This window comes from Phalaenopsis equestris, unplaced genomic scaffold, assembly GCF_001263595.1.
Source record: "Phalaenopsis equestris unplaced genomic scaffold, ASM126359v1 Scaffold198215, whole genome shotgun sequence".
Classification (NCBI taxonomy): domain Eukaryota; kingdom Viridiplantae; phylum Streptophyta; class Magnoliopsida; order Asparagales; family Orchidaceae; genus Phalaenopsis; species Phalaenopsis equestris.
The window spans coordinates 117,905-127,493 of NW_018218148.1; positions in this window are offsets into that span (position 1 = coordinate 117,905).

The window sequence follows — 9,589 nt, forward strand, 5'->3', positions numbered from 1 at the left end:
TCAGATGTAGAACCAATTTTTGATTAGACACTAATCCTCAAGTTTTTCTTTTTATTTTTAATTTTTCTTTTCTTTTTCTTTTCTTTCTTTTTTTTTTCTTTTCCTTTTTCAGGCAAGGATTACTATATCTGGATAGGTCTTGGCATATATTAATCTTTTTCTCATCTAAAAACTTTTTAACTTGAAGTTTTTCTTCCTTACTAAAAATTTTAACTAAATTTTCTTCCTCATTTCTAAAATCAAAATTTACTTCCCTAATATAACTTCATATACATAATCAATTTTTCTTTCAAATCAAATTCACTTGTAGCACATTTGAGAACAAATAAGATTCCAGTTTTGATTACAGTTTTGAAAATATTTTTCATCCTCCCAAACTTATTAACAGATTAAACAGTTTAGCATCAGATATATATAAGCAGAAATGAAAATTTAAAATAACATACTAATAGGAATTTTTAAACCCTAATGATACAAGTATAAAACTAAAAATAGAGGTAAAATTAATTTTTGATTAAATTTTCTATGTTTTCATTTCAATTTTACATGTAGAGATTCAATAGACTTCTAAGCAGTGGGTATAAACATAAAAGGAAACTAACACACTAACTTGATTTCACGATATCAGCATAAAAACAAACACACTAACATGATAAAAGAAAAATATAGGGTAGCAGTTTCAGAAATTTAAATTTAAGATCTAAGTTAGCTTGATTTTTTAACTTTTCAAAAGACATAGAATCAAGTTCAATCCTAATCTAATTAAAATAGTATTAAACACACATCAATAATTACTACCCTAAAATGTTAAAACAAGCCACTAACAAAACACAACATTACAATAAAAATATAGAAGGTCCCAAACAAAACATTGTACATAGTCCAAATCACCACAAAACAAATGTAGCAGTACCACATCACATAGTATTCAACATAAAAAAACATAAAAATATCTCATTCCTACTCTTCATCCTCAGAATAACTGCTATACCACTTTTCTGCAAGCTCATAATCAGGTCTCAGAATAACCGCTATACCACTTTTCTGCAAGTTCATAATCAGGATATCAAGGATATGGAGGACATTGCACTCCTGGGTCAACTCTAATTAGCTCTCCAAAGATGAGTGGAATTTCTCTTCTTGCATCCTTCTTTTCATTAAATATTTAATAGCAGAATGATCAGCATGCATAATACATTTTTTTCCAATTAAGAATGATCTGAAGTTATCAAAAGCAAATACTTATGTTAATAACTCTTTCTTAGTTGAGGTAAAAGTAATTTGAGCTTCATTAAGAGTTCTTTCTACTAGCATAGTAAATTACTTTAAAAATCTTATCATGCTTTTGTCTTAAAACAAATTCAATAGAATAATCATTTGCATCACACATTAATTCAAATGGTTTTTCCCAGTCTGGTAAAGCAATAATTGGTGGTCACTAATTTTTCTTATAATAGCTAAGAAGATTTTATGCACCCCTTATCAAAATTTAAAATTACGTCTTTTTCAAGCAAATCACATAAAAAACTTAGCAATTTTTGAAAAGTTTTTAATATATTGCCTTTAAAATAAAAAATGTCCTAAAAAATCCTTAATTTCCCACACATTTCTTGGTTGAGGTAAATTAGCGATCACTTGAATTTTTACAGAATCTACTTCCATACCATTTTCTACTATATGATGTCCTAAAACAATTTCTCTTGCTACCGTAAATTGACATTTTGCCCAATTAATGATTAAATTTAGTTTCTTCACAGCACATATGAACTCTTGAAATATCTAACAATGATTCAAATAATGTTCCAAACATTGAAAACTTATCCATAGAAACTTCAATTCCTTTTTGAATTAAATCACATAAAAAAGTCATCATACATCTCTGAAACGTAGCAGGGAAATTACATATACCAAAGGACATTCTTCTAAAAGCAAATGTATCATCAAGACTGGTAAATGCTATTTTCTCTTGATTCTCAAGAGCTATTTGTATTTAGTGATAACCAGCATATCCATCCAAAAATAAAAGTATTTATGCTCAGCTAGTCTATTTAACATTTGATCTAGAAAGGGTAATGAAAAATGATATTTCTTAGTGACGAAATTTAATTTTTTATAATCAATGCATATTCGTCACCCTGTGACTTGTCTTGTTGGCATTAACTCATTATGTTCAATCACAGTCACATCCACTCTTTTTTTCTTAGGAACATAGTGAATTGGAGTAACTCATTGATAAACCAAAATAATATATAGTTTAAAGTATACATTTTAAGCATAATTTTTGTGATATTGCACTTTAAAGAATAGTATTTTAAGATGTTTGTTGCAAGTGTATCAATTTTAGGCATTTGGAACTAAAGTAGCAAAAATGACAAAATTTTGAGCAAAAATAGCGAATTTTGAGATTCTGGAGCCTGAAGCGCCAGAACTAGCGCCTGAAGTGCCAGAACTGGCGTGCCTGAAGCGCCACTTTACAGAGAGCTGACACCTGAAGCACTATAGTTGGTGCCTGAAGCACCATTTGATAAAGAGCGAGCACCTGAAGCGCTAGATTTGGTGTTTGAAGCTCCAAAAACCATAACAATGGGGTTTTAAACAAGTTGGTGCCTGAAGTGCCAGAACTAGCGCCTGGAGTGCCAGAGATGACTTTTTATAGATTAAGGCGATTCAGGATAAATTTTGCGTGAATTTTGAAACGGACACTTGTTCTAAAAAACCCATGGAGTGATTCAATGTATGTAGACACTTTGGAAGGTTTGTTTATGAAGGCTATGACTCTTGCATCAATATACACATATTTTGAATTCAAAAGAGTTGACTTTTAGATAGAATGTTGGAGAGAATATTGAATTCATTTTGGAGAGAGAGAACCTCTAATAAAAGAGAGGGAACTCTAGGGCAAGTATGGTGGTGGTATAGAGAGAAGAAGAGGGGCGTGAGTAAGAGAGAGAGAGAGAGAGTCAAGAGCTTGGAGATTTTCTTCAAGGATTGTAAGAGGAAAGGGAAGTGAGAGATTTCTTATTCATTACTTTTCTAAGAGAGAATTGAGAGTACTTATAAAGATGGAAAGAGCTTGAAGAGAACCTCTAGGGATTTGATTGGAAAGGATTGTGAGATAAGTTGTGTTCTTTTATTTCTTTATTTTGTAAGCTTATTTTTATATATGAAATATGTGTTTTGTCGTATCCTTCTATGAATTCTGAGTAGTGTTCTTTATCCTTTTCCCTACTTTGAGATATGTGGAAAATTGATTTTATTTTATACAATTTTAAATGTCAATAATTTGTGATGATTTTAACTCTGATCTTCATTTACTTTTCAATGTGGCCAATTGAAATGTTAAAATGTGTTGAGAAACACATGTTTTGAAAGGGCTATGATTTCTACAACATAGTGAGAATCACATTTGATTCCATGGGAGAGATTGTCATCCATGGGATTAAGTGCAAATAAAGAAAGAAATATACTTTGTTAGATGCATAATTGAAGATTTAAAGGTGATAGATTAAAATCCCCAATTTGGTCAAGTTGATTGGAAACTAATGCGAGATTGCTAGCCCTTAGGTGAGGGAGTAGTGGGAGCTCTGGAGTGGTAGCCAGTATCCTCACAGCCTACCCACATAATTAGGAACCAAACTTTGGATTAGTCAATATTCTTTATGCACTTGGAAGAGGGCAAAGAATATGATTGCTTCTATTTGGCACAAAACAATTTATATATATATATTTAAATGATTTTAATTTCTTCACAATCCATATACTCATTGTAAAGGGGAAGGATGCTTTCTTAAATTTGAACTCTTCGTCACAAAAACTTTGTTTAGCTTTCGTAAGTTTACTTTTTAAAGTTTATCAATTAGTTTAACTAACTGTCTTTTAATTGCACTTTAGCATTCACTCATTTACTATAGATTCAAATTTTGTACTTCACTTTTGTAGTTTAAATTGTAGTTTAAATTATAATCATAAGAATTTACTTGTAAGGATTTCCATTTTCCATGTGGGATCCATATCTAAGACTCCATTAGAGCTCTTTATTACTTGAACGATATATATACTTGTGTTATTTTTAGAGGATTTATCAGTTTAAAATTTTTTAAAAAGATAAAACTATTTTCACTAAATTTATTTTTGTTAGGATTAAATTGCATATATACTATTGTATCTGTCGTGTGTATTTTGTAATATTGAAAAATATTCAAAAGAATAACACACTAAATTTGCCTGCATCAAGTTTTTGGCGCTGTTGCCGGGGAATTAAAGTAAAGTATTAGTATGTTATTTTATAATTTAAATTATTTTATTTAAACTAAAAAAAGTGTTTGTAGTTTAATTTGAATATTTTTATATTTTAATGTTTTTGCTTATTTTAATTACTTATTGTGTTTGCTTATGCGTAGTGTAAGATCTGAATATATAGTACCTTACGATTCCGAGTTAGAAAGAACTATTAGAAAAAATAGAAAATAACAAAAAGTGATAGATCATTTTAGGAAGGTGGCTTGCAACTCAAGTAATGTTGGAAATGAAAATGAACATCATCAGAGACCTTTAAGAGATTATGTTAATCCTACAATAGATGAAATCCAATTGAGTCTACAAAACCCTGGTGTAGTGGCCAATTCATTTGAGCTTAAACCTGCTATTATTCAAATGGTACAAAATAATCAGTTTGGAGGAACGCCAACTGAAGATCCTAATTTACACCTTACTAGTTTTCTAGAATTGTGTGCTACTTTTAAATATGATGGAGTGTCGAATGATGCTGTCAGAATTAGACTTTTTCCTTTTTCACTAAGGGATAAAGCTAAAATGTGGTTAAACTCATTAACACCTGAATCTATCAGAACTCGGGGACACTTATCACAAAAACAATTATCTAAATATTTCCCACCTTAAAAAATTGTTAAGCTTAGAAATGATATTACATCTTGTTATCATTTTGAGGGGGAATAAATTTATCAAGAATGGGAAAGAATTAAAGATCTCATTAGAAAGTGTCCACACCATGCATTTCCATATTGGTTAACAATACAAACTTTTTATAATGGATTGGTTGGATCTCTTAGATCGATAATTGACGCAGATGCTGCTGGATTATTAATGTCAAAACTATTTGATGAACCATATTCTTTATATAAAAATATGGCTACTTATAATTTTTAATGGCCCTCTGAAAGGGTAAATCCAAAAAGATAGCTAGTATTCATGATTCTGATGCAATATCTATGTTAGCTGCCCAAATACTTGCTATATCAAAAATGATAGATTAATAAGGAATGAATTACTCTCAGACATCACCTCTGCTTGAGGAAAACTCATTGGGACAATATATAAAATCTCAATCTTCTTACGAGACCTTAAATGCAATTAAAAAATCATTCTAATAATCCTTATTCTAAATATTATAATCCTGGTTGGAAGAATCATCCAAATTTTTGTTAGACTAAAAATAAACCTAATACTACAAATCCACATTGGGGAAACAATGTTGCAAACCCATTGGGAAACTCCAACAATCAAGGGAATCCAACTTATAAAAACTTTATAAACCAAATTATCCTTCAGGTTTTAATAATTTGCAGAGTAAGGAGAAGAAGTTATCAATGAAATAATTGATATTACAAATAATCATTCGAACAAACTTTTAAAAATGATCAATAAGATAGAGAAAAAAGGTACATAAACTTATGCCTGCAATTGGGAATGTTTCCTGAAATGTTGGATCGTCTGGGTTGGAGCCTGAAGGAAAATGTTGAACATACTAGATGTATTGAAGATGGTTTGGTATATATGTTCAAGAAACATGCTAAGATTGAGGTTGATTCAACTGATGAATTTTCTTATCAACCTTTCTACAACTTGTACGTGCACTATCAATCTAAGGGAGATATCCAGAAGGACGAGAGTGAAGAAGATGTTTAAACATAATCTATGCACAAAACATTTTGTCTAATATTGCTTGTTTTAGTTATTATGTTGTGTTGGACTGCACTACTTTCATTGTTGAACTCTATTTATGTTTGTGTTTAGTATTTTGATATTTTAGATTTCAATGTTAGGATGTTTGGTTTGCTTTGGACACTAAATTAGATGTTTGTAAATTTGCTTTGGACACTAAATTAGATGTTTGTTGGCTTGAAAATTATTAGTTTGTTATAGCACATATTATATATATAAAAGTGAGTTTTGTATTTTTTTTGAAAGTTGGGTGTTAGAGTAGTGTTTAATTATGAGTAAAAATGTTTATTTGAGTTAGTTAGAGGTTGACGTAAAGCGGTACGCAATAGATTTTCTTAGAAAATGAAATCTAGAAAATAAAGGCGTTGACGTCTGAAGCGCCATAATTGGCGCCTAAAGTGCCATTTGACAAAGACTTGGCGCCTGAAGCGCCAAATTCCCAAAAATTCCAAATTACATAAAAACTGCAAAATTGCCCAATAAAACACCTTTTTTACAGCTTAGGTCGTCTCCTACCTCTAAACCGTGACCTAGGGCTTTACATTATGCGCATTAGAGATGATTTCGAAGGCCAAAAATCTTAGATTTTATCTTCTCTTGGAAAGAGCTTTACTTTAACCTAGAAATTTTTTATTTTCACCCTAGAAATTTTTTATTTTCCTAGAAATTTTTTATTTTCACCATGAATTTTTCCTACATTGTAGGAGATTCAAAATTTTGGATTTTTAACGGAAATGCTTGAAAAAAAACCATGGTGAAAAGTTCCTTACCAAATAATTTTACTTGGGGAGTTAGATTTTTAAGTTTGTGATTTATTTGCATTTTATTTGGATTTTCATAGAAATTCCGATGGTTCTACTAGTAAAGAGAGGAAAGCCAAAAGGAGATTTTGATGTGAGGAAATTTTTCAATTTCAAAGCTCGACACTATTATAATACTCAAATGGAATCGATTAAATTGATCCAAGAACGGACATTTGCTAACTCAGGTGGCGAGATCAAGAGGTTCATTGTTGCCAGAAATTGGGAGAGGTTTTGCTACTTCACTATAGTAGCTATTGTGCCTATGATCTGACAGTTCTATGCTAACTTGTGATTCACTACTGATGATCACATCCTTGTAGAGGTAACCAAGTTGAGTTTTTTTTGGAGAAAGAATAAAAGCATTTTATGGATTCTGAAAGGTATTCCATTGCAAATACGCTGCAATTTTGATGATTGATTCATCCCTGGATGAAGTGATTGCCTTTTCGATTGATGGAAAAGGAGAATGGAAAATTAAAAATAATAAGAAATTTAACTTCTCCGCTTCCATGATAACTATTCAGTCAAAGGTATGACATTACTTCATCTCTACTAAATTACTGCCAACAAATCAATTGAGTGAAGTAACAAAGGATTGAGCTGTGCTAAACTTCTGCATTCAGAAAATGAAGGCAGTATATGTTGGTTCCTTTATAGTTCATCATGCTTGGAGTATAGCTAGTACTACTGTAGCTAGTGGTTTGGGTTACCCTGCCCTGATTTTCACTTTTTGTGAGCAATCAAGAGTAGAGTACAATAGAAATGAGGCAAATTTGTAGCCACAAAATCCTATTGGGAAGCATACGGTTCAAAGATTTGAATCATTTGTTGAGTCCAGAAATTGAGGAAGTGATAGACACTCAACATCAACTGCAGGGGCATCTACTTCTCGCTTTGCTTCACTTGAAAATATTATGGAGCACCTAATATTATGAATATGAAGAATAGGATTTTAGGAATTGAAACAAGAAATGCTTACAATGATAAATATAAGCAGAGGAGAGTTCAACATGATATAGCTTATGGGGAAGCTATGGCTAGATATTTAGTGGTGAGTACAATGTGGAATTTCCAACTTGCCCCAGCATAGAGGTGAGTACAATGTGGAATTTTTAACTTGCCCCAGCTTCACTCCTTATGCTCCAGATCATGATGATGAAAACGAAGAAGAAGAAGAAGATGATGATGAGGAGGAGGAGGAGGAGGAGGAAGGCGATGAAGATTGATATCTTAGGAATCTGTCTGTTATTTTTATTGGTTGTTATTTTTTGTCATTTTAAAACTGTTGTAATAAGAACTATCATTTTAAAACTATTGTAGTATAAACTATCATTTTAATATTGTACTGTGGACCTAAATTGCAATAGTAATTGTAGATTTTTACTTTTCCTGCATCTTTAGTATTTTTCAATTTTTGTCTCTGTTTTTAGTTTTTAGTAAATCCTTTAAAACATATTATGTTTCATTCAATGTTTTAAAGCCTGTATGCATTTTTAAAGTTAGTACCTGCAGTATGCCACAACCCAGTTTCATACTTAAAAATCCTCTACAGGTTAGTTTTAATTTTTATGCATTTACTTTTTTCTTTCACCAACTAAATTTTGTACTGGACATTTTTAAATTACTTAAAAATTTAAGTTTGGGGGGACAAAATAAAAATTTCTTTAAAAAAGAATTAAACTAAATTTTATTTGTCCTTAATTAACTATATTTTAAAAATTAATTTAACATGACCTGAGATATTAAGATTTAACTTTAAATAACTATACTTATGAACTATACCTTTAAATAACTATACTTATGTTTGTAAGTATTATGGTAAATTTAGGTAAAAAGCTTTTAATAATGAAGGTCAATTCTAAAATAAGGATATTTGTTATGAAAGGATAAGTCTATGTTTTTCTATTTAAAGTAAAGAAAATTGTATTTTTGAACTATTAATAACTTTAGAGTTTCATGTAAGAAGAAAAGCGTGAAACTTTATGAAAAATCATAAACTAATCTGAATTTATAAAGTGAAGAAAGATAAGGAGTTTTAACTTTAAGAAGAGGATAGCAAATTTTAAAATTATTAAAAGCTATCTAGATATAGTAATCCTCACTTGAAAAAGAAAAACGAAAAGAAAGTTTGAAAAGATCCTAAAATTAAAAAAAGAAAAAAAAAGAGAAAAAGAAAATAAAGAATAATGAGTGATGAGAAGCTTGAGGAAATGCCTAATAAAAAATTGGCTTCACTTGATTCAACTTAAGGAAAAAACTTTATTACAATATCTAAACTTGTATTACAGTATTAGCACCATTACTAGTAAAGTTTTCATGAAGTTCTTTTTCATATGAATGTTCTATGTATTTTTGATGTGACAAATTACAATTCTTTTTTAAATGAATAGAGATTAAAAAATCTTAAATTTGATCACTAAGTTATTAAAGTTTTTTCTTGAATTTTACTATGTTATTTATTAAATAAAGTATAGAAGTTATAAGTTAATCTCTATCCCGAGTCATATGCTTTTATATAGTAAAAGTGCACTTGAGGACAAATAACATTTAAGTTTAGGGGATTTTGATACACCAAAATGATATGTTGTTTTAAGTATACATTTTATGCTTATTTTTGGTGATATTGCACTTTAAAGAAAGATATTTTCATGTTTTTATTGCAAGTATATCAATTTTAGGCATTTGGAGCAAAGTAGAAAAAAGTATAAAATTTGGAGTTAAAATAGTGAATTTCGAGATTCTGGCGCATGAAGGAGAGCTGGGGCCTGAAGCACCAAAATTGGTGCCTGAAGCGCTGATCCCAAATTTTTATATGTAAGGATTTA